We start from the raw sequence: 27096 nt of genomic DNA, 5'->3' as shown, positions 1-27096 counted from the left end.
TATATTACAACATACAACCATAAAATAAGGCAACCAAAAAAGAACACAGACCACTAGAAGCACTAAGGGCCCCTGTGGGCCCTGTATGCTCCAGGTAAATAACAAGAAAGAAATTGTCAAGATAAAATAACAACCAGTAATCTTTGAAGAAAGGCAAAAGGGAGTTGTCCAAGTCATCCTCATCAAGAGCTTGCTTCAAAAAGCAACCAATACTATTGTGCACAATCCAGTCCCTCCTGGTCTGAAGAAAGAGTGCTGGGGGATGAAGTCCCACCTCAGATACTGGGAAAGTATCAAAGCAATCTGGGCACCCCACCTATATGCCAGGGTCCAAGCAAAAGGGGGCTTTCAAGAGCAAACGATTAAAACCGTACCTGAGTTATAAAAACAGGTTTATCCAGATGTACCAGGGAACACCCGTTTGCAGAGCCAATGGGGGTATCCCTGCTCCGGCTCTTTCTGGCACAGGATGGGTGCTGGATGTGCACAGGATGGGCGCAGGACAGGTGTGACAAACACACTATATAACACTTACTTAGCGGCAGGTGGTGGCAATTACAGGTCCCTCCTGCACAGACCTAAACATATTATCTAACTAGAGTGGGGCAAGGGGTTGTTCTGCCACCAGTACCATGCAACAAATCAGAGCACTTGTCCAGCATCTAAGAGGTATTTCTGATGACTTTTTTTAACACTTGAATATTTTGTCTGCTGTACTAAACCTAATTTGTTTGTGCGGGTGTTTTTAAACTTTTTATGCTTGATTTATTTTTCGCGCTACGGCTCCGCGTCAGTTAGACAAAACTTGCATGCACCACTTTGACTGGTCCATCTTTAGAGGGTGGTTAGTGCTCTAGTGGTTGCTGACTTTTCCTCCTGCTCATGGCCCCGGGCGCTCAAATTAAAGCACTTCAGCCTGCAACGTTAGAGGAATGTCTTCCCACCATGAACCTGACCACTGGTATCCTGTGTTGCTTGAATTTTTTTTTAAAAAATTCTCTTTATTGTGGAAATCAAGCATTGCAGGGTTGTTGAAATGCAAAATGTAACTGCACCCGGGTTTTTTCTGTCGAATCCAGGGGAACCCCCAGTGAAGTGGAAAAAATGGAGGAAAATATTCGAAAATTACGCAAGAGTTTGTGGTACTAATTTGAGTCCAGAGAGGAAACAAGCATTATTACTCCAGGGGCGAGGGGCAAGAGGTGTTAGAGAACTTGCCACAGTTGAGCCCTGCAGTACAAAGAGAGTTGAATGAATATGAGATATGTATCAGATTTACATTATCTGCCCAAGGTAAACACCATCATGGAGCGATATTAATTTGGGTTAAGAGAACAAGGAAAAGAGGAAACTGTGGAGGAATTTGTGACCGCTCTATGAAAGTTAGCTTCAAGTTGCAAATTTGGGGAGCTTGGGGAAGAGAGAATACTGAATCAATTTGTTTTAAGATGCAGCACTGATAAAATAAGGGAAGAGCTTTGGTTAAAGGATGAGCCACCATTATATGAAGAAATGATTATTGCTAAACGAGTGGAACATATGCTTAAATGTGTAGGTGAGTTGAGTAAAGTGGGAAAACCACCTTGTCATGCAGAGAAAGTAGAAGAGGTTGTATGTCAGGTAGTACAACAATCTGACACTGCTAACAACAAGGCTTGAAAGGAAGAAAATAGGGCGGCATATACGCGTCATGAAAAGAAAAGCATAATGGTATTTCATGGAACCTGATATCGCTGTGGTAAATTTGGTCACAAAGCAAATGCAAGAGAATGCCCTGCTCTGTAGGTAGTTTGTAGCTCTTGTGGAAAAAGTGGTCATTTCACAAAGAACTGTCGTTTTCGTAACAAAACCGACAGCAGGAATGAAGTGAGAGGAGTCTCTTTTCAAGTGACTGAGTGTGGTGTGGAACATCCTTCTGAGTGGGTCAAGGTGGGAGATGTAAAGATTAAAATGAAATTTTACTAATGCTCTCATCTCAAGTTCATATCTAAGGAGGAGTTTGGGAGAAATTTTTCAAGTAAGGTCAAATTAATAAAGTCCGATGTTAGACCTACAGGGTATGGTAGTACTCAAATAAAAATGGTGGAATACTTTTTGAGTTGTGTAGAATGCAATGGGAGATTTACTGATGCTAAAATGTATGTGGCAGAGAAAGGAGACAATTTGCTGAGTTGGACTCACCAAGCACGCCTGGGTATCATCCTCAATCCTAATGGTAACCTCCCTGTGCAAGTGCAGTTGATTGAGAATGCTGACAACAAATTTGTAAAGAAGTTTGAGGGCTTGTTCAATGACACTTTAGGTTGTTTAAAAGGTTATAGTCACCAGATTAAACTCAAGCTTGGTGCCAAACCCATTGCATGCCAAGATGAGAATTGCTATCAGTGTACAAGAAGCAGTTAAAGCAGAGATTGACAGGTCACTTGTTACAGGTGTGATAGAGCCTGTGGAGGCTACAGAGTGGTTGGCTTCCATAGTTGTAGCGAGAAAGGCCAACATTGAGATTTGTCTGTGCATGGATCGTCGCACTCTCAATAAGGAGGTTGAGGTGGACAAGTTTCCACGCTCTAATATTGACAAAATGGTTTCGACCTTAGAAGGTGCTTGCTATTTTAGTACTTTAGACCTGGCATCGGCATACCACCAGGTGCCCCTCAATAAGAATTCACAGGAGCTGACTGCATTTATAACTCCTATGGGGCCATTTAATTTCTTAAGGATGCCTTTCGGGTTAGTGTCAGCCGCTTCTGTTTTCCAGGTGATCATGAATGATGTCATCAAGGGCATTCCCGGCGTCAGATGTTACCAAGATGATGTCTTGATATATGGGAAAACCATTGAAGAACATGATTGCAGAGTAGGAGAGGGGATAGAGAGATTACTTGAAGCAGGTCTGACTTTACGTCGCGACAAGTGTAAATTTGGGGTAACTGAAGTTGATTATCTTTGCCACCACATATCTGGGAGTGGCGTCAGACCCAAAAAAGAGTTGGTAGACACCATAGAGAATTTGAAAGAAGCGTGTTCAAAGGAGGAGCTCTCCACCTTCTTGGGCATGACTGAGTTTTATAGCAAATTCATTAGAAATGTCGCTGATAAAACGGTTCATTTCAGAAGTTTACTGTGCAAGAACGCTGAGTTCGTGTGGGATGAAGTGTGTAAGGAAGAGTTTTCAGGAGTTAAGATGGATCTCAAGTATGCTCCTAATTTACAGGCATTTAAACCAGGTGATGTGACATACATCATAACTGATGCAAGCAAAAAAGGTTTGGGTGCTCTGCTGTTCCAGTTGAGAAATGGTCACGAGCGGTTGGTTGCGTGTGCTTCGAGATGTCTGAAGGGTGCTGAGCTAAACTACTCAGTCATTGAAAAAGAGGCTCTTGCCATTTTTTGGGAGCTCTACAAATTTAAGAAATTTCTTTGTTTGGGGTACCTCTTTTATTGTCAGGTCGGATCATAAGCCTCTGAAAGACATTTTTGAAAATAAGGGCCTTGACTCAATCTCCTCTAGGATCAGGAGGTGGGCTATCTCCTTGCAGGAGTATAATTTTGTTTATGAAGGAGGATTATTTAGTGAAGTGTGGAATTGAACACAAGAAAATTTCTCTTTATCATCCCGAGTCAAATGGTGCCATTGAGAGATTGAATAAAACTTTGAAAGAAAGCATACAACTGGCGAGAGTCAACTGTTTAATCTGGAGGGATGTGTTACAAAATCGCATTTCTACTTACAGATTTACACCACACTCTTCAACTGGAAAGACACTTTTTGAATTATTCAAAGGAAGATCTCCTAATACCGTCTTGTGTCCAGGGTGGATGATTCTGGATAAAGGTCTCAAGGACAATGGTATTGGTGAATGGAGGGAAAAGGAATTAGCTCTTCAACAAAAAAGGAAGATTTATCTTGACACTCGCAGGTCTGGTAAGGTTGTTAAGTTCAATGTTGGTGACAAAGTCAAAATCAAGGCTCCAGAAAGCTGTCAAAACTGGTCCAAATTCACTTCTGTAAAGAGTGTGGTGAAACTGTCCAAGAACGCTGTCAAAACCAACGATGGTCGGATCTGGAACCACAGTTGTGTTGTTCATGTTAGGCCAATGACAATATTTGTGAGTCAGAGTCTTCTGACGGGCTCTCTTCACGTTTGGAATATGAGCCTACTCGTAAGAGTGTTAGGGCCATATTATCAAGAGCGGGCGATAAATTATCGCCGCTTTAGCGGCAGGAAACTGTTGCTAAAGCGGTGATAAGGAACTTGATAAAATGCCCTAGAGAATTCCAATAGAAGCCCAGGTTTTATGTCCTTCACATCTATTGGAATTCTACAGGGCATAATATCAAGCCCCTTATCACCGCTTTAGCGGCAGTGTCCTGCCTCTAAAGCGGCGATAATGTTAGCGCCCGTTCTTGATAATATGGTCTGCAAAAGCCCAAGTTATCTTAATGATTTTGTGAGAAGTTAATTTTGCATTCATTGTATAGTACTGACATACTGATTTTTTGTGTGTGTAAAGAAGGACTACGTTTAGTTTCTTGCTGATATGTTCTTGTAAAAAATGTGTTTCAAATGTAAGAGGGAAGAAGTGTGATATGGACTGGTTCCACGTTCCATGTTTTAGTGTGGATCCAGGACTTTGTAGAGATCTGGGTTTGTCAGTTGGCCTAACTCGACGATGGATGGGGTTGCGGAATAAAGTCTCTCTTAGACTTACTTCTTTACACCCTTACTGCGATTTTAAGATTTCAACTCAGTGTGCAACTCCGGAAAATCAATAATAGGATTCCCAACTCTCTCTCAGATACCTTTATTTCAAGGCTTCTAAGGCTTCTGCCGTGCCTGAACCAAAAATTACTAACTATTACATCTTTAACATCAACTGCCTCTCCTTAGTAAAACATCAATTAGAAATATACAATTTCTTAATTGATACTTCGCTGGACGCCAAGTTCCTAACTGAAACCTGGCTCAATGACGCCTGTACTACGAACATCATTGCTACGCTTCCAACAGCTTATCAGACGATTAGGCTGGATTATCTGGACAGAAAAGGTGGGTTTGTGATTGTTTTTGAAGCCCACTACCAAACTACCAATGCAAAATGAAAAATATTTCCATGCCTGGCTAAGTCTATATTGTTCTTCCTGTGCCTATTTAATAACTTTGCTTTGTCTGGATACATGATCCATCATCCTCCTGGACCTGTAGGTAAGTACTTGTGCCAACTTGGCAGAGGAACTACCCCTTTGTTGATAACAGTTGTACTGTTTCCTGAGAAGAGTCAGGAAGTAGAGCCTCAAATATATGCTCTTCCGTCCCCCATTGATTTAAGGTTTATGTACGGCAGTTGTGCCATGGGAACTATTAATAGACCCTTACACTTGCGCAGCCTATAGTCCACCGTGACATCTTTCTTTATAGAACACCTGAGTTATACACAATCAGGGAGGAGTTCTAGCTGACGCCCAATCTGCCTGTCATGATGGACACACACTGTCTATGTTTCACTGACAACATGGTAACAGAGATACTTCGAGCACCATCATTATTACAAAATGATGGTAATGTTCCTTCAGGAAGTAGCACTGATGACTGGAACTTGGTCGCAGCTCAGAAGAAGTTACAGACAAAGATAGCTCTACATGGGGCACTCATGACTGAGTATCTACAGCCCCTCGTATCTTCTTAGAGGATATTGGATTTAGGAGAGAATGGTCATCATCGCGTGGAAATGTACACAAGACTGGCTTATACTTATCATCAACACAGAAAAACGCCTTTCCGATAACCTACTGATAGAAATCACTGTGGCTGAAAAAAACCTAAAAGCAGGAATCAACATCTCCACCTATAAGAACATACTTGCTGAAATAAACTCAGAGATAGAGGAACACAAAGATCCTCTCATGTGGCAAAAGATCACCAAACTGCAGAAAGACATCAAGAAATGTAATAAAGAGAAGATCTACCCTTACACCAGAGAAGACTTTGAGTCGACAGGGGGAGATGGCTCCTCTGACAGAGGCTCCACTGACAGCCACCCACGGCATGGCTCTTTCAGCAGCTCTTCAATCAATGACAGTCTTACCAGCTACAGGAACAACAGCGGTCAACCTCCACAACCAATGTTCGGTTACCCAATGGGCCCATACTTTGGACAACAACCACCATGGAATCCGGTATTCCAAGTTCCACCGCCTATGTACCAGTACAACCCGAATCAACAGCCTTTTTTTAGGAAGAGGCTGGGGCAGAGGCAGAAGAAGAGGAGCACACAAACATGTTCAATGGCAAGATCAACCAGAGCCACAGCAACCACAATGCCTGGAACTGAGGAGCAAGAACAACAAAAGGAGCTAGTGGTGTATTGTCATCAAAAGTGTTGACCCCCATTGAATAGAAAGTACTAGAGGGAGGTCTAGGATTCATACCAACACCACAGGAAGATCATTATCGACTCCACAAGCAACTACATGGGTTCTTCAGGAAAGTGCGACTAAGAGCGTTTTTCCAGGACAAGGAACCTCAAGCTAAGACGGACACAGGCCTGAGAGTCCCATTCTGGTTCACTCACCATGAAGGCATGACAAAACATGAGATTATCACCCTTGAACAAGCTGTGTTGAAGGAAATAGATAGTTTGGAGAACAGGAAACACTTCAACAACATGCCATCCCTAGAAAGAAAAGCCGTCAAACAGTTGTTGGAAGACGAGTCAAATCACAATAAAGCCAGCTTACAAGGGAGAAGCAATTGTCATATTAAAGACAACAGACCACAACAACAAATGCTTGTGACAACTATCAGAGGTAAGACACTACAAAAATATCACCACTGACCACACTAATTCAAGGATCAAGTCAATTGTATTCTCAGCGGAAGCACAGTGTTCTATATCTAAGAATGAAGCTGAATTCCTCGTCAACACTGAACCAAGGACCCTGTATTTTTACATCCTTCTGAAAGTTCCCAAGGGGATACTACTGCCCCGGGCCGTTCGATTGTTTCAGGCATAGGATCACTACTGAAACGCCTCAGCAAATTTTGTGGTCACTTTAAATACCTTCAGGATACCAGGGATTTTTTTAACCTGGTTGCTAACATAAAAAGGAGTGAAGAGATCAACCTCTTGATGAGTCTAGAAGTGGAGGCACTATATACAAATATTCCCCAAGAAGCAACTTTGAGAGTCATGGAGACAAGCCTACTAGAGAACTGGACCTCACAGACACCGATTGGCTTTATCATGGACTGTGCCACCATACCAATGCGAGAAAACGTCTTCCAATACCAAGACACCCTGTACCACCAAATCTAGGGTACATCTATGGGAAGTACCTTTGCCCCTAGACTGGCATGCCTGTACGTGGCTGAGTTTGAACCCATGATCATCTTGAACAACAACCCTTACTCCGATAACATCCTGATTTGGCGTCGATACATAGACGATATTCTTGTCTTTTGGAAGGGAGATGAATCTACATGCAACTCCTTTTTCACATGGGTGAACACACTGGACCCCTTCCTCAAGTTCAGACGCACTATCTCCTCCACTGAAATTCACTTTTTGGATCTAACCATCACTTTGAGCAACAGAGAGATATCAACTAACCCCTTCAAAAAACCCATGGACTGTAATACACTACTGTATTACAAGAGTCACCACCCAAAGGCGTTATGGAACAACCTGCCTGCAATTACCCACAATGGGTTATAAGGAAGTCCCACAAGAGAACACTCAATAACAACAAAGGGGATTGCTGGAACCCAAACAGAAAGAAGAGGAAGACATCATCACATGTGTAACTACCTTTACACCAGATTCTAACAGGATACAAAGAGTGATTAGGAAACACTAGAAAATCGTCCAATCTGGTAACCTGGACATCCTGATGCCACGCTTCGCTATGAAACTTACAAGCAACTTACGAGACATGTTGGTTCACACAAGTCCTCTTGTAAAACCAAAACAAACACTAAGTACACTTTGGAACTCAACTTCTGTAAGGGGACATTACCCCTGCGGTCAATGTGGGGTTTGCTGCCTGACCAAACACAAAAGAAATAACCATCAGAAACAACAAGATCTGGACACAACGTACCCACACTACCTGTAACACTAAGAACTGCATCTATCTAATTGAATGCCCGTGTCCACTTAGGTACGTTGGAATGACTACCCGTCCTGTAAAGACTAGGATTATCGAACACTGAAGTAACATCAGATGCCAGAAAAACAACATGAAAATGAGTACACACTTCATATCTCATTGACACATGCCAGAGGATATATACTGGACGGTGTTAGAAACCAACACTACCTGGAGCACGCAGAAACTGTTTGAAATGGAGCAGCGCTGGATTTTTCACCTCTCTTCACAGTCTCTAGGACTGAATGATGATATACCATGGAACAAACTAAATACTTGACCAGTAGACGTTGATCACAGTATCTGATCGGTACCTTTACATTCCCCGTTCTATACCCCAACATGAAGAGTGCACCTTGCCCCCACCCATTCTAACATGGTGTGCTTCTCATTCACTAATAGGTTTAAAATTAGGGGGAGCTATTAGACCACCTACTAGGTACCAGTCCCTACCTACCACCCTGTACAAATAAGGGGCAGGAGATTCACTTCACTGTGGTTAATTAGATCATATACCTAGATAATCTGCACCCCGCTTTTGGTTCATAGTAAATGGATTAGACATCCAGGGTAATGCCAACATTATTACCGTCTGATCCTCGTTCCCCATACATAGTGCCATACAGTGCATATCATGCCCCCACTCCAAGATGGCTGCCACGTTTACCACTGAGCCTCGCACTGCCGAGCACCTGTGGGAATTGACATGACCCATGTGACCAATGCTGCTTAGTCACGAACACCGCCGCACCGCCCCTGCAATCCAGGTCGGATGGAGTAGGGTAAGTCTGACAGCAGAGTCCTGTCCAGATAACAAGTAAGTTATGTGGAGAGTGGGACGAGTTCCTCTATGCTTTACTCCGTCACCTGGTAACATGAGTTAATTGGGCTCGGGGGTTGGTATCCCCTCTTAAGCAGGGGCAGCGAGTACAAATGTAATTACCAAACAAGCTCACAAATGAGGGCTGTGAGATTTGACCCGATGACCTGCTTAAGCGTTGGTCACGAGTATGTCCGGCACTACATTAGCATGCTCCCATTGAGTCAAGTATACCGGGGAGGCCTTCACAAGTGTTAGCTAACCTTGAGCGTAAAATCCGCTCCACTCGCGGAGAGTGCGGATTTTTGGCAACTTGGAGTTCCGCGTAGAACGAGGAGTTACCGAAAAACTTCACAAAACAGCGGAGTTTATTTGTGTTTGCTTGGTCAAAATGCGTTTTCGCACGTGCTAGAGCGACTTATCGGGATGCCTGCAAACGCCGAAGAGATTTCCCATCCGCTTGTGAGCGCCACGAGATTTGGTAGCCGGCCGCACGGTCCCATCGGTCTCCTGGCAGGAGTTTTATGAAGGTCGCGATCCCGAACATGCAGAATATTCAATCTGGAGAAGAATCTCTCTCAAGCAGCATCAAAATGTTCACAAAATTATGATTTGGATTAAAAAAAAAATCCTCATATTGACATTTGGCTGTACTGTTTGTGCTTTTTCTTTTTTAAAGTTTTTTGGGAAGAGGAAGGAAGTACCCCAGAGTCTCCAACTTCCTGTTCCTGTCCAGCAGGCTCCTCCTAGTGCTTTGTCCATCTCCTGTTCTCTTTTCATTCGGATTTGAAACCGGAAGGATCACTCTTTGTGTCTGCTGCATCATATATCATTGCATTTGAGGACTTTTGGATTTGAGATTTCACAAAAAAGTTGGAAAATTGGTGTTGTTTGTTTGATTGGGGCATCGCACCTACATTTTTTTTGTACTTCTCATAGTTTTTTTTCAAATGTATTGTGGTGGGTGGCCTGTAGTTTAAGTAGGGGCCTAGTTGTTTCTTTGTATGTAATTTTACTAGTTTTTATTAATAAAGGAAACATATTGCAAAGTTCACTATATTTTCTCCAACTTTTGAAATCAATTTGCAATATCGATTTAATTCACTAGCCCAGTAGTCTGCCAATAGGCCTTTCAGCCAGTAGGCCCAGAGCTACTCATGGGTGCATGAATCATCTGTTTCTATGGTGTCTGTTGAAACTAAACATCATTTAGGGCATGGATGGTATTTGATTGAAATTCAAAATGTTTTTTTGGGGGCATTTCGCTTTTTGATGTGTATTAAATAAAGGCCTTTGTTGGATGTGTGTGGTGGTAACTTGCAAACCTTTTTTGCCCTTTGCATTTTCATTTTTGGCATTGTTGCATTAAAGCTGTGTTGTTTAGCATGCCTCCTTCCTTTGTCTGGCCAGTGGGTGAGTGTGTTTGTTATAGTGGGCTAGCATTTGCCTTGGCTGAGCCTCCCCATTTGGCCATTGTAAAGTCTGTGCCCATTTAGGCCTGCTTGAGTTCTTTGTTTTCCAGGCCTCCTGCTTGTTGTTGTTGTCAGTGACCATGTGGCTGGAGGCCAATTTTTGGTGGTAGTTAGTGTGGTTTTGCCATCAGCCTGCATGTCTTTCCTTTGTTCCTCTTGGCTTATTGCTGCCATCCATTGTCAGCTGCCGGTCCCTCAATGCTGCATTCCATGTGATGCACAATGCCAAACCGGGTCCGTTACATTTGTATTTTGTTCTTCTTCTTTCCTATCCTTCCTGAGTGTACTGTACACAACAGTACACCAACCATGAAAGCCCTTTTTGTTGTCAAAGTCTCACAAAGGGCTACACTGTATCGTTATTTTGTTTTCATAACTGAGGTAATAAATGTAATAATATTAATAACACTAACAAGTGTAACCACACACTAAGTTAAACATTATATGTTTGTTTCTACTAGTAGTAATTGAAGCACAACAATAAATGCCACGTTTCACTGATGCTCTTCTTGCTTCTTTGCTTTTAGGTGCACAAAAGAGGAGGAGACAACATCACCCATTGTACTGCCAGACAGAAGTCCTGCTGTGCACGATGTCACGTGACGTGTAACCACAGACATCTCTACAACTTGTGCCACTGCAGGCTGCTGACATCTTCAAGATGGCCCCAAAGCAAAGTACCAGGTCCAGGACCAAGAAAGTTGCGAATGAGAAGAAGGCACTACCACTTACCAAGACCAGTATGTCGCCCACGACCTTTTTTGGGAAACCAAGAATTGCTCCTGAAGCAGTGGTGTTCGGGGTGCAAGCTGGGAGCAGCACTCCCGCATCAGTGGACCCATCCCACCAACCTAGGCCCAAGTCCAAGTCTGTCGCAGACACAGCCAGTCTAATCATGTGTACAACGCCGACGAGCAGTGATGTTGAAATTGACTTATCATTATTGCAAAGTAGTACCCACACAATGCAGGAAACTCAGATAACAGCCTCAACCGCCACCAATAGTATTTGTTCCTCCCGAAGTAAGGGCAGTTCAGGAGATCGAGCTTCCTGCAGAGGAAGAAGAACAGGAAGACACTCTTTCAGAAGATCTATTGTCTTCCAGATCCCCAGCAAAGAAAAGGAGGGTTAGTCCATCAACTTCTTCTGAAAGCCTCGCTTCTGATTATCTAGACAGAACCTGGAATCCACCTCGGACTGAGAGTGAGAAACACCACCAGATTAGGCTAGGGAAAAGGAAGGTTCCAGAAAGTCTTAGAGTTATGGAGGTAGATGTAGAAGAGGAGGATAATGATGAGCCAGTCATAATGGACATTAGTAACGTCCCAGTGGAGACCGACATTACCTCATCCCAAATTGCTGTGAGGGATGTAGCACAGATACCACCAACACAGATCCTACCACGAATACCACCTTTGGCTTCCATATTTCGCTTGCTGCCACGTACATCCACCATGAGTATCACCACAGTTGAAGTAGGTACTGCAGAGAGTCAAACTTCACGCCCACCTACCAGTTCATCTGGCATTTCAAGTGGTACCAGCAGCAGAGCTAGGAAGTTGACCTCCCCAGTTTGGGACTTCTTTTTGGTTAGCAAGAAAGAGGTGAACATTGCTATATGCTCCATTTGTGGACAAGGTGTTAGTTTGGGTAAGCTTGGTACAAACTATGGTACCGGAGGCCAGGCAACCCATCTGAAAAAACACCACTTGATCCAGTGGGAGGCGCACCTTAGAGGACAAAAAACTGCACCAATTGCTCTTGGTGGGAATGAAGAAGTAGAAGATACGATTGCGGTGGAAGGTAAACAAGAGGGAGACATTTTCCATTTTCTCTGGTACACAAAGTAGCCCTGTCCCCAGCAATGCAGTGGTATTGCCCACATCCTGACCAGCAACATCTTAGTGGCACAAGAGTAAGAGTCAGGCTGAGACACCAAGGGGTCCCAGACAAGAGAGTAGCGCAACGAAAAAGCATGCAGCGTTGAGCCTAACAAAATCTGGTGTCAAGAACTCACCTGCATCAGTGGCACCAGAAAAGAAAAAAATCCAGCCTACCATTCTCAGCATGTCGGAGGTGCAGTACGAACGCAACCACCCAATGGCTCATTTGTACAATGCAAAGCTGGCTAAAATGTTAGTGCTGGACCTCCTCCTTTTTCTTTTGTGGAAGGGGTGGGTTTTATTGAATTTGTGACAGCCAAATGCCCAAAAGGCATGGTTCCCAGCCTGTCCTATTTCGGCAGAGTTGCTGTTCCAGCATTACATCACGACGTGCTGGAATTGCTTGGACAAGCTTTGCAGCAGAGCTGCTGTTCACACTATCCACCTGACAACAGACATGTGGACCAGTTGCCAAGCCACTAATTACATATGCATCACTGCATACTGGATTTTTTTGGGGGGTTAGAGTAAAGATATCTGCAGCAGGTGTTGTTGACACTGGTGAGATTTTTAATGCCACTCGGAAACATGCAACTGTAGCCATGTTCCCCATGGAGAAATCTCATACTGCTGCAACCATTTAGGAAGACTTTGACAGCAAGGTCTTTGAATGGCTGTGCCCAAGAGGGCTTAACATTGGTTTTGTTGCCAAGGACAATGGCAATAATATAGTTAAGACCATGTCCGATAGTGGCTATTTCAGGGTCCTGTGTTTGGTGCACTGCATTAACATCATTGTTCAAGACTCATCCAAGGAGGTGCCAACACATTGGAATTCAACTTATTACATGCTTGAATGTCTGTTTGAACAGTACAGACTAATCAATGAATTTGTCATGCAAAGAGGGGATGCTATTGTGAAAGGCATGATCATTGAGATGGACCAATGGGGCCTAGTTAAATGCCTGACAGAGATGCTCCTTCCTTTCGAGCTCTTCACACGTGAAGTCAACAAGGAGGACTGTACTATGGGCCATGCTATCCCATTGTTGCACATGCTACAGGAATAGCTGAAGGGGGTGTCTGCAATGTACGCAGGTGTGGAGGAATAAAAAGAAGCATATGAGTTGGTAGAGAGCTTAACCCTTCGCTTATCTGAAAATACAAGGGTGCAAACAGGCATTGTGTCATCCAACCATTACATTTCTGCCACAATTCTGGATCCATGGTACAAACAAGTACTGAACAGATTGATTACTTTTTTAGAAGGGGATGTTGCCAAGTACAAAACTTGGCTAGCTGCCGAAGCCAGTCGCTTAGAACAAGAACGGCTGGGAATTAGAGGCATGCTACTCCAGGCCACAACAAGTACTGTGGTGCAGCCAGCATCAAGTTCAACCTAATAGCCTGAGGGCAGTGCGGTTGGCTCACATCACTCAGATCAACCAACAACACCAAGAACAACATCAACAACAACAAGGACAGGAGCATCAGCCCCACCGAAATTGACAAAGGAATGGTTTCTACAGCAAGGGCTTGTTAGGTCCAGTGCTGAGGCAAAGGCAAATGAGGCTGAGCAAAGCAGAGCACCCCTGAGCATTGAGCGGATGGTCCAGGCCTATCTGGATGACCCAACAGACGTCTACATTGATCAAAACCCATTGGTGTATTGGTATGGGAAAGGTGCCCATGGCCAGTGCTCAGCAGGCTGGAGATAAACTATCTGGCTTGCCCTGTCGCAAGTGTCTCTTTTGAACGTGTTTTCAGTGCTGCTGGAGCCGTTCTGACAGTGAGAAGGACCAGTCTCTCACCCCGAAAACATGGAGACGTTAACCATGATCAGAATGAATTAGCACTTTATACCACCGGATTACACCATACCTGAAGTAGCACAGCAGAAAGTTGATGACGGCGACTTAGGTCATGGAAGTAGGATCTACTTCTGGGTGAACCACCAGAGTTTGAGGATGAGCTCTACTTCCCTGACAACTACGCTTTTGACTTGTTACTTTCTTACTGACTTATTTACTTTAATTACTTGTGTGTGTCTCTGTCTTTCTGGTTCAAATCACAACAAGTCCATCACCACCGTATTACCGTTTTATTGCCGGTGTGCAGTCAGTGAAGAAGTAAGTCCACTCCTCTGAGTCCTGCTCCAGTCCACTCCTGATCCGCCCTAAATCCATTTCCCTCAAGCCAGACATTGGATGGAGAATAGAACAAGAAATGTGTGCCTACCTTGTCGAGTCACTCCAAAGAACCTGACTATAGCTATCCTCCTTTCCAAGCCAATAGGGACTGCCCCTTAAGAACAGGTAAATGATGGCATGCATTGGACGCTGACTCAGAGTGATTTGTGTTTGTGTTGTTGTGCATGAAGTCTACTAGTATAATCTACATACAAAAAAGTGACTCAAGTCAATGTTTTCCTTCTTGTTGTTTAATAACAAAATTGTACTACTGCAGGCCGACACATTGCATTTTTGATTCTGGAATCTGGACTCACTCAGTACACTACAGAGTTGGACACCATAATGACCATACTATACTCGCAGTCAGTCAGTAGGAACGGAGATGACTGACGGAATAACTCGGGTGTTTCATGAAGTGGCCTAAAAGGTAAACAACTCAACAACAACCACACCAGTCCTACATGTCGGTGTAGTGGTGGAGGCAAGTATAGTGGTTAACTGACAGCAGTGCATTGATTTTGTTACTTAATTTGGAAAATGCTATGTTGCTGTATATGTGTGCTCAGCGCTGTCTGGCTCAAAATCAAAGCTAAGTGGAGGTTGGGTGGGCGACGCGGGCCTGCTCTATCCTGTTGTTGTTGTCGGTTAATGCTGGAAACAGAGTAGACATGATTTAGCCATGCCGCCTCTGAATGTGTTTTTTTTTTTGCAATCCTCCTTAATTTATGCATTTTAACTTTACTTTTCTCCTTGATTTTTCAATATCCCTTTTGTTTTTCCATCTACACTTACAGGCCAGCCTTTACCCTGTGCTATACTGGGAAAAACAACTCACACTTACCTTACCAATCCGCATCCGCCAGGCAGGCAGTGGCGCCCAAGATTGACGGACGGAACGTCCATGGAAGGAAAGATGGACCAAGAGGAATGCAGAGATGCAACTCCCAATTTGACCATAACATATTAACTCATAGTATCATCATCTTTTAATTTGATTGATTTATTCTCTTCAATCATTTCGACTGTGTGTGTTGTTATTTATTGTGTTTGCTTATATATTTGACCCCTGCAGCAATTTTTTTATTTTCTTTGCTAGCTTTGAAAGGAAGCCCGGTACAACTGAAAATAAAATGTATGTAATTTGAGTCTCTCTAGGGGCAGACAGGCAATGCATTTGCATAGTAATATGCTGCTGCCCTGTACTACTAGTCTAGTACTACTCATCATGAATCATCAAGTCATCATCATGCATGCATTTCCTTTTCCTGCGTCTTGATTTTACCATGGCAGAGGACATACCAGTGCACTCACCATCATCACAGGTTGCACACCCGCTCAGCCCTTGCGGTGCCACTAACTCTGTGACCAGTAAGGCCACGCCACGTGGCGGTAGCCCTCCGCTGGTTGATGGCTCAGGCCTACACTGCGGTCCAGCAGGGCACACAAAACCTGACCAGTCCGGACCACCGGGATGGGACATCATCGCAGGCTGCACACCCGCTCAGCACTTACAGTGCCCCTACCTCAGTGCACCGAAAGGCACAGTCCCATGGCGGTGTGCCTGTGCCGGCCGCAGTGCATCCGGTGTCCAAGTCTGAAATAGAAATGGCATGGAGCACGTACGCCCGGTCCTTTTTATTGGCAGGGTCACGTGTCCTGTGACGCCTGTGCTTGATGGGTGTGGTGTGGGTGTAAACCAGCCATAAGGAAGTGGCTGTGGGGTACTGACAACTAGACCTGAGAGCAGCAGATCACTACAATGAAAATCTGGGCCATGTAGCGTTGTTGTCCCTCCCTGTATGCGTAAGCGGATTGGGCTGGCCTGGTGTATGCCAGTCCTGCGTGAGGCTGTGAACAATGACTCTGGAGCTCTGGGTGTGGGTCCATCCTGGGCTGTATGAGGAATCAACTGATGCGGGTGTCTCTGTTGTAGTGCTGCCGTCACCCGGGCCGCAAGCACCAATGTGTCACCCTGTGACCCAAGTCCTAAAACATTGCCAACATGGAAGGTAGGGGGAATCACTGACCCTACATTCATCCATATTTCCACACAGGAAAGATCGTGCACATGATATATCTGTGTGGATATGAATGTTTATTGCACATTCAGTGGAGCGTTGCAGCTGTAGCAATACAGGGCCATGCAAAGCCCAAATTTCCGTTTTTGACTCATGGAGGGCAGCCCATTAGAGCCAAGCTCATGCTCGGGGTTAGGCTCCACCAACATATGTACTTATCCAATCACTCCGCCAGTTCCGAGGCACTTATAAATTCACTATACACTCTCCTTGCAGTACTCTAATGATCCAGTTTCTACCTATGTACTTATACAATGACCAAGACAAAGTTATATAACCAAAGTTTTCCCCACTGCTAGAGGTAACATGGTTGCGAGCGCTGCCCACAGCAGAATGTAACGTGGTAGGGCCCAGGGGCAGCATCATGCATACATAATGAACAAACGGACACAGTTAGATAGATAGTGGAACTGGGTATGGGCACGTGCGCTCGGCCCCTTTTTATTACCAGGGTCACATGTCCAATGACATCTGTGCTGGATGCGTGTGGGGTGAGTGTAAGCCAGCCGTCAGGGAATGGTTGGTGCTGGCAACAAGTACAACAGTAATCATCGGATCACACACAGAGATTCAATCATAAAGGGTCCATGAGTTGTGCTGTACTAAGTTAGGGGCACCAGATGTGAAATAATACACAAAAGAAGAGTCTATCGTAAAGGGTTCATGACTTGTGGTACACTGAGGTAGGGCAGCAGATCTGAAATAATGCACAAAAGATTCTATCATAAAGGGTCCATGAGTTGTGGTTCACTAAGGTAGGGGCATCAGAAGCATTACTCGTGTGCACAGCTAGCGATGATGCGTGGTCCGGGAGGGCTGCACTGGTAGCAATGTCTGTTGCCTACTGGACTGCGTCATCTGCAATCGCAACTCAATCTGAATTGTGAGCCCTGCAGTCCGCAATGTAGACGGAAGGCAGTAGTCAGCACAGGCATCGAGGAATGCTTTTTGTCACTTCCTCTTGACAAAATCCGAGGACACAGAGTGCAATTCTGTCTGCAATTAATAAAGCATGTCTCAATGTAAATTGTGAGCTCTGCTGACTGCAGTGTAGGTAACAAAAGATGAAATATGTATGGAATACATTGTTGAAATGTTTAGGTTTCGGGGACGTTATAGTTAGTAGCCTACTGGACTCTGAAATTAATTAATCAAGACTGAATTCGAACTGTGAGCTCTGCTGGCCACAGTGTAGACTGCCATTCAGTGTTCCTTTGGACTTGCAAGATGAATTTGGTCATTGTACTAAAGCTATAATTGATATAAAAAAGTTCTTGAAGCAAAGATACTAAAATGATATTGTGTAGGTTTCAGGGACATTGTAGTTAGTTGCCTACTGGACTCTGTAATGAATGAATCAAGATTCAATTTTAATTGTGAGCCGCTGAGTTGAGCTGCACAGTTAGTGGCATCAGAAGTATTCAGCGTGTGCGGAGCCTGCGATGGTGTGTGGTCCAGGCGGGCCACACTGGTAGCAATGTCTTTTGTCTAATGAATCCTGCCTTAATAAGGCTACGTGGCGATGACTTGCGGTGCAGTGGGTTAGTGGCACCTGAAGCAACCAGCGTGTGCGCATCCTGCGATGATGCGTGGTCCGGGCAGCCCACACTGGTAGCAATGTCTTTTGTCTAATGAATTCTGCCACAGTAAGGCCACGTGGCAGTGACTTGTCTTGCACTGAGTTAGTGGTACCTCTGGCGCTGCGATGATGCGTGGTCCGGGCGGGGACATTGCTCCCAGACCGGACCAGTCCAGTCTGGGAGTAATGTGTCTTGCCTACTGGACTGCGTCATCTGCAATCGCGACTCCATCTGAATTGTGAGCCCTGCTGTCCACAGTGTAGATCGAAGGCAGTAGTGTGTACAGACATAACTCTGCGGTGCTGTGACGCTGTTTTCGCAGGGGGCCTGTGTCGAGGAGGCCCGTGGTCATGGCAGCAGCCATGTGGCAGGGTGATGGCCGCTCTGGCAGACGCGTTGGCCTCCACACAAGTGAACCATACCCAGAGCCCCGTCCTATTTATTCACACTTCTACGCTGGAGTGGTGTACGTTGGACCAGCCCACTGCGCTTACGCTTACAGGGGACACCACAGGTACATGACCGAGATCTTCCCCACTGCCTGAGGTAACATGGTTGCGTCCACTGTCCACAACACTACAAGCACCAGCAGTATATGTACACATGGAGAGGTTTGTGCTCTGCATAGTGAGGTCTGTCCAGCACATCACCGCTACACTTGGTATTGTGTGCATTATTATTGGTGGGTGACTTGCACACATGTTTGGTTGCCACATCTCGCAACATTCAGCTATTGTATGGCTGAGGGGCCATGCCATTTTTGGAAGGTTCGCTGTCCTGTTGTGCGCTGCCTCGGTGGTAGTAGGGAGGGTGGTCCGGGGGGAAGTCCTGAGGGTGGTGGCAGTGGGTTTTGTGGCCTTCTTGGGTGTGGGAGGTGCATGATCAGTAGCTCTATGACATGTGTTGGTCTTCAGATGTGATTCTGGGCTGGGCTCCCTTTCACACTGTAGGTAGTCGTCCTACTTTACACCAGTAAAAGGCAGATGTTACATTCCTACTGCTAATGCAGCTTATCGCCTGTTTTTGGATCGCACCACAGATTTGGCTGCTTGTTGAAAATATCGGGAAGTGGTGTTTTGTGAACGCCTACTCTACATATTATTATCGTTAGCTGTTGCACTTATTTGTGGCGATTTTTTTTTGCGAAAGCTATTGCTGGAAAACTGGCGATATCGGCTGTTTTCACCAGGTTGAGAATGGAATGATAATTCAAAATCACTGAAAAAACTATAGGTTTAATGAACATTATAATTAGAAATTAGCATTTAAAAAATCTTTGAAATTCACTGAAAAAAACATAGGTTTCAGGGACGTTATAGTTAGTTGGACATTTCACTCGTACATAACCAGAGAAATTAGAACGTTATAGTTAGTAGAGCTAACTATAACTCACGCCCCAGCAATGCACTGCTGATGACGTCACATATTACATCACTGATGACATGGTCAGTGACATCACTGATGACATCACTGATGACATTATCCATGTGATAATCTGATGCACCTCCTCGCACCCTAATATAACCTTTGATACAGACTACCATTTTCGAAACCATAGACAAATCAATAGCAGTTACTATATACCCACTGACTAATTCCTAGCTATACACACATATTCATTCATTCACCCATACAGTTACTCATACATGCAGTCACTCATCAATACGACACTATTATATGTACTCATACACCTATACAAACATACACCGTCACTCATCCATAGAGTTATTGACACACCTAGCTATTCATCTAAAGAATCAATAACGCTGCCATTTACTCACCTATACAGTTATACATTCACCATCTAACCTCTTCATACAGATACTAACATATACTTACTCTCTTATACAATCACTGACACAAGCACACACTCATTTATACAGCCACTCTCATAATTACTCACTCTCACATATAGTCATTTATATACTCTAACACTCACATTTACTGCCTTTCACATATGAAGTTACTCACACACATACCAGTGAGACATACATTCACTCACCAACACACTAATACACACACTCATTAACCTAAACAGCTATTTCCACATGCTCTATTGAACCCATACACCCAGTAAATTATCCACTCACACATGTAGGCAGAAAGCCACACACCGCCCACCCACACACACAAACACTGAGGCACCCATACAGATACTCATGCAACTAATAAGTAAACCATACAGACAGTCATGTACCTAATCATCAACCCATGCAGCAGCTTACACAACAACTGAGAGACTGATACAGACATTCACACAGTTTAGTCACTAACCCATGCATTCAGTAAGACATTTAATCACTAACTTATACAATCAGTCACACACTTATTAAATCCTCCACCCACACACTTATACACCAACTCATTCTTCAATGCACCTTGGCATTAACATATATAACATATATTTATACTTTACAGAAACACAGTCACTGGATGATGTCATCAGTGATGTCATTTGAGATGTCATCAGTGATGTCATCAGTGATGTCACTGACCATGTCATGAGTGATGTAATATGTGACGTCATCAGCAGTACATTGCGGGGGCGCTACTAACTATAACATTTGAATTTCTCTGGTTTTGTATGAGTGAAATGTCCAACTAACTATAACGTCCCTGACACCTATCGTTTTTTCAGTGAATATATATATATATATATATATATATATATATACACCAGCCACTGGCTGTGGCTCTGTGGTAGATGTGAGGGGGGCAGGGGTCGGTGGGGGCCCCCGAGTGGATGCCTTTCATGGTCGAGGCGGTGTCTTCAGTCATGATTGGTTTCCAGTTGGAGATGGTGTGTTGACTGGTGTCCTTGGGGGGTGGCTGTGGCAACAACTATCCCATCTAGAACACAGGATGGGCCCCAACGACCCTTGCCCCCTCACATCTACCACAGAGCCGCCGCTGCCACTGCACCCAAACTACAACGCACCATCAACACCACCTTCAAAACAGGCACCTTTCCAGATGACTGGAAGTGCGCAGAAGTCAGACCCCTGCTCAAGAAGCCCACAGCTGACCCCACCGACCTGAAGAACTATCGCCCCATCTCGCTCCTCCCCTTCACAGCTGAAGTTGCAGAGAAAACAGTCAACAGGAAACTGACACGGTATATTGAAGAGAACACCATGCTCAACCCGTCCCAATCCGTATTCCGAAGCAACCAAAGCACAGAGACCGCCCTACTCGCCGCCACAGACGACATCCGCTCCCTCCTGGACCAAGGCCACTCCACAGCCCTCATCCCACTAGACCTATCAGTGGTCTTCGACACCCTCTCCCACCACACACTAGTTGCCAGACTACACGACGCAGGCATACAAGGAACAGCCCTGGACTGGATCCGATCATTCCTCCCCGGAAGAAGCCAAAGGATCAGACTCCCACCCTTCCTCTCCAACCCCACGAAAATCACCTGCAGAGTCCCACTGGGTTCATCCTTGAGCCCCACCCTCTTCAACATCTACATGTTCCCCCTCACAGCCATTGTCTGACAACACAGACTCAACATTGCACTCTACGCTGACGACACACAGCTCATCCTCTCCCTAACCAAAGACCCCACCACTGCCAAACTCATCTTTCAGAAAGGAATGCAAGATGTTGCAGTCTGGATGACCAACAGCTGCCTGAAGCTCAACGGTGATAAGACAGAAGTCCTCGTCCTCAGTACCACCCCTTCTGCATGGGACAGCACCTGGTGGCCGACCACCCTCAGAAGCCCACCTACCCCCTCAGACCACGCCAAGAACCTCAGCATCGTACTCGACTCATCACTCACCATGAACCGACAGGTCAACGCCATTATCTCCAGGTGCTTCAACACCCTCCGCATCCTCCGCAAAACCTTCAAGTGGATCCCCCCTGAGTCAAGGAAGTCAGTCACCCATGCACTCATCACCAGCAGACTGGACTATGGAAACGCACTCTACGCCGGCATCAACAAGTCCCTACACCACAAACTCCAGACAATTCAGAACACCGGCGCCAGACTCGTCTTCGGCATCCCCCGACACGAACACATCAGCCAACACCTACGAAGTCTCCACTGGCTCCCCGTGGAGAAAAGAGTCACTTTCAAAATCCTCACTCATGCCTACAAATGCCTACACAACAATGGACCCAAATACCTCAACGACAGAATCAACTTCCACGTACCCAAATAAAACCTATGATCTTCCAACCTCGCACTGGCCGAAACCCAGTGAATCCACAGAGCCAGAGCAGGTGGAAGATCCTTCTCTCACATTGCAGCCAAGACCTGGAAATAGCTGCCAGCAGACATCAGACGCGCCCCCTCCGTGAACACCTTCAGGAAGACCCTCAAGACCTGGCTCTTCGGCTAAACAGATCTGCGGACCTCCCCTCCCTCAGCACCTTGAGACCCTCACGGGTGAGTAGCGCGCTTACAATTCCCTGATTTATTGATTGATTACTGCATGGAAAACCACACTACAAGAAAAACAAGCGTTAGCAAAACCAATAAGTCTGACAGTCATTTGCTAATACACACAAACATAGGCATGCACAAATGTACACTGGTGTATGTCTGTGATAGCATGCGTTAAAACATTAATGCCACACAATAGTTTTGCAGATGATGTTTTATTTCATGTGGCGTAGTCCATTTAATTTGAGTGATGCTAGAAATTATGCTGAAATTGTTGCACGTAGTTATCTGTGCACTATGTCAGATGGATGAACTCTGTTTCATGGCAGGTAAACATTTGTTGGTCATCTGTATCTGCAGATTAGTGTCCATTAAAGGGACAGCACCAGCACCAATATATAAATTTAGCAGCAGGGGTGTAGCTTCAGGGGATTGTATGTGGTGGAAAACTCCCAAAATATTTTCTTAGCCAGCCCCTGCTACCTGTCACACATGTTAGATGAAGATGAAGTGCACCTAAATGCAGGCCCAAGGGCCCAGGGTACTGATCTGATTTAAAAATTGGCAGGATGAAAAGAGCCATTTCTGTCACTCACTCCACTCTCCTCTGTGCTCACTGGGATGTGTGATCCACACACAGTGTTGGTGCTTTGCACTCCTGTCAGCATTGAGTGTGGGTTAGGGGCACAAGGCTCCAGCAGTTAAAGTTCTGTGCACTGTGCGGCCCCATGGTGAAAATTGCAGTGCAGACATGAACAGGTACTCACAGTTCCTTAGCACATGGATGATTAGTACAAGAAACTGAGTTGGTGATTGACTGGGCTTTTAGCCCTTGTCAAGCGAGAACCACATTTTTGTCAGGGTAAGGCACAAGCAAACCCCATATTAGACTGTGAACAAACCTCTGGTAGCTTGGCACAGGGAAGTCAGGCTTAACTTAGAGATAATGTGCAAAGTATTTGTGAAACACTTCAAACAGTAAAACAGTGAAAATATCATACAAAAAGGATCCCACATCAGATTAGGAAAACAGAGATAAACTTAATAAATAAAACAAGACAAAGATACTAAAAATCCAATTAGTAGAACTGGAGATACTGTGTTTTAAAGTTTTTAGCAAAAATAGCCCCAAAAGGAGTAAAGCGCCAACTGTGGATATCTGGTTGTGCTGGACCGAAACACAGTCACCAGTTCAGGCTGAACACGATGGGGTGCAGGCCGGGTACAGGAACCCAGTTAGGCCCACTAAACAGAGTATCAACAGATCCAGAAATGTACTGAAGATTTGATGTCTGAAGTCCAGTGTCAAATCCAGTTGTGCCTTTGAAGTGGTGGGAAGCTTCTAGAGGAATGTCTTTGAAGTACACAGTTACCCTGCTTTCCCTGCTCTGACTCCAGTCTTACTACCGGGAGTATGCAGACCTTGTGCGGAGACAGGACACAACCTCTTCAGTAGTAGGCAAGGCTGTGTCCAGCTCTTCCCTCCCATACTGCTGGTAATGGCACATCCAGTCACACCTAAGGTCTCATTATGTTCTAGGTGGAACACACAAAGCCCTACTGCCAACTACACCCAGTCAGGTGACCAGAGACAGGCTACAGGCAAAAATGGCTAGGGCAAGAAAAAAACAACTTTCAAAAAGTGGCATTTTCTGAATTGTAATTTAAAATCTGGAATCCTAATTTAACATCCTAACATATGATGAAGTCAGATACACCAAACATGAACTGGTAAACATCTTTTCCCATTTGGACATTACACTTGAATACAGTAACTGCAATGTTATCCTATGAGAGAGATAGGCCTTGCAGAAGTAAAAAAATAATTTAGGAGTTTTTCATTACCAGGGCATGTAAACTTAAAGTTACATGTCCTGTTTTTAAATACATTGCACCCTTTTCTCTGGGCTGTCAAGGGCCTACTCTAGGGGTGACTTATATGCATTAAAAAGGAAGGTTTGGGCCTGGCAAAAGGTTTATTTTGCCAGGTCGAAAGGGCAGTTTAAAATACAAAGGCTCTGAAATGACATGCCTGAGGCGTGTTTGAAAGCGGGTGCTGCAGGCCCACTAGAAGCATTCCATTTACAGGCACGGGATACATGTAGTACTACTCTACCAGAGACTTACAAGTACATGAAATATGCCAATTGGGGATGAGCCAATATTTAAAAGGTTTAGAGGAGACAGCACAAGCACTTTGGCACCGGTTAGCAGTGGAAAAGCACACAGAGTCTTAAAGCCAGCAAAAATGAGATTAGGGAAAAAAAGGAGGAGGAAGGCAAAATGTTTAGGGGAAGACCACCTAAGGCTGGCAGGTCTAACAATTAGTTCATATAGGTCTTCATGCTAGATCTTTCCTGAGCACTGTAACTAAAGAGTGTTTTGTTAGCTGGTCACTTGGTCAACACACATGTTGGTGCCACAATTATGTGTTTGCAGTCTTGGAATTGGAATGTGCATGTCAACATTTTTATTTTCCATGTCACACCATGTCATAGCTCATTCTCAGGTGGCTCACTTCTTAGAATCTGCATATCAGCCCTTTATTTCAGTGTTACCATAGGTAATACTGTATTCTGAGATGGCATGCTTCTTAGAATGTGCATGTCACTCCTTTATTTTCAGTGCCAAAGCATACCTCATTTTAAGATAGCACACTTCCTGAAATGTGCATGTAAACCCTTTCTTTCATTGCTACTACATGAAAGTTCATGTAAAGTCCTTTACTTTCAATGCCACCGCATGGTATACCTCATACTGAGATCTCACCTTTTTGTAATGTGCATATCATCCCTTTATTTTCAATGTCATCTGATGTCACACCTCATTATGAAATGGGTCACTTCTTGAATGTGCCTGGCACCCCATCTGTTAGTGCTACCACATGTTATACCTCATTCTGGGATGGCCCACTACAAGTTATGTGCTTTCTGTAATGACTCTTACTTACAGCCAGCAGTGTCAGAGGATTATAAAAGCAACAAACAATATCTTTCATATGTAGCTGTGACTCCAGCACTGGAGTAGGACACAGAGGAGCACAAAAGCAAGCACCACAGACATTTGGTAATATAAAAATTCCCAATAGGTTTTAGTTTGTGGTGCTTTCCCATCACAATGATTCACAGTGCTGTGTTGCCCCGCAGGCAGATGTGAGTGCTCTGCAAGGCGACAGGCCCTTTTTTACAGCTCACCATGTGGCATGGAGAGCAGCATCAAGCACAGCAGCATCAAAGTACATCGATCCATCTGAACACCCTCATTATCTCCCCACACATGCATCCACCCACACACCATAGACATATGCATATACTTCATAAACAAACTGATCCACCCGTAAACACTCAAACTGATCATTTCTCACAATTGCACAAATACCCACCAATACACATACCTCATCATTTAAACATTCACCTAGACATACATTTGTGACCCATCATTTACCCATTCATAATAATCCATTTACCAACTCAGCCATCCATACACCTATCAATACACACAACCCTATTGAAACATACATATCAAATAGATAAGGGTATTTGCACTGTTGAGGCAAACTGTGTAGGAAGCTTGTTTTGCTGATGTAGTGCTAAAACTTGTCTGTCAGGGAGGAAAGCTTGTACTGCTGCTGTAATTCAGTATCAGTTGGTGAGAGTGGGAACCATGTCCTGCTGATGCCCAGTTGTACCTGTCCTGTGAGGGCTTCTTGCACTTTGATGGTGTACTGTATTTGTTCTGAAAGGCAGAGGCTGGCACATCTGATGATGTGCAGTACCTATTTTGTGAGGGTTGGAAGGTAAAACTGCCAAGAGTGTGCCATACCTTTTCTGGGGGTGCGAAGCTTGCACGCAATCTACTGTACTGTTTTTGTTATGTGAAGGAGGGAAACGTGCTCTGTTTAGGCTTGCTGTACCCCTTAAGTGAGGGACACTTACACCACTGACTGTCTGCTGCACCTATTATGTGAAATATGGAAACTTGCAACTTCCTTTTCCATTGTCTCAGTAGCATTAGTCACCCATGTGATGCTGCTGGTGCCCAAGGTGTGTATCTTGGTATGGGTAAAAAGCAGGTGACCTTGAATGTGATCACCCAGTGTGAACCATCCTCCCCTTTGAAGATCTACAGGACTGGACTCATGCCACCTTTCTCAAAGAAAAATACTGGACATTTGTGCATGTTTTGTGGTTCTGGAAGGACAATTAAATGGAACTTAAATACCAGGTTGTGTATAAATCTTAGTATTCGTTTTTAACATAGTAATGTGTTTTTATTCACTTTAAAATATTTTAAAATCATTAGCTCTAAAATACTTTTGACATGTTTTCATATTGCAGTTTCTGCTTTTAGTTTATATTTCAATTTTTGTTCCAATCTTAGCAAGAAAATACTGGCCAGGTCAATCTGGGGGCATGGTTTCAATCCCCATCAAACAGCTTGGAGAGGTAATGTGCCTGGCCTAGAGGGCATGTAATGTCTGTTATCAGATTTGAATTCTAAGCAAGTTAGCTTAGTTGCCTAATGCT

This window comes from Triturus cristatus, chromosome 5_1 (genome assembly GCF_964204655.1).
Source record: "Triturus cristatus chromosome 5_1, aTriCri1.1, whole genome shotgun sequence".
In the NCBI taxonomy this organism is placed as follows: domain Eukaryota; kingdom Metazoa; phylum Chordata; class Amphibia; order Caudata; family Salamandridae; genus Triturus; species Triturus cristatus.
Note: the sequence above shows the minus strand (reverse complement) of the source record.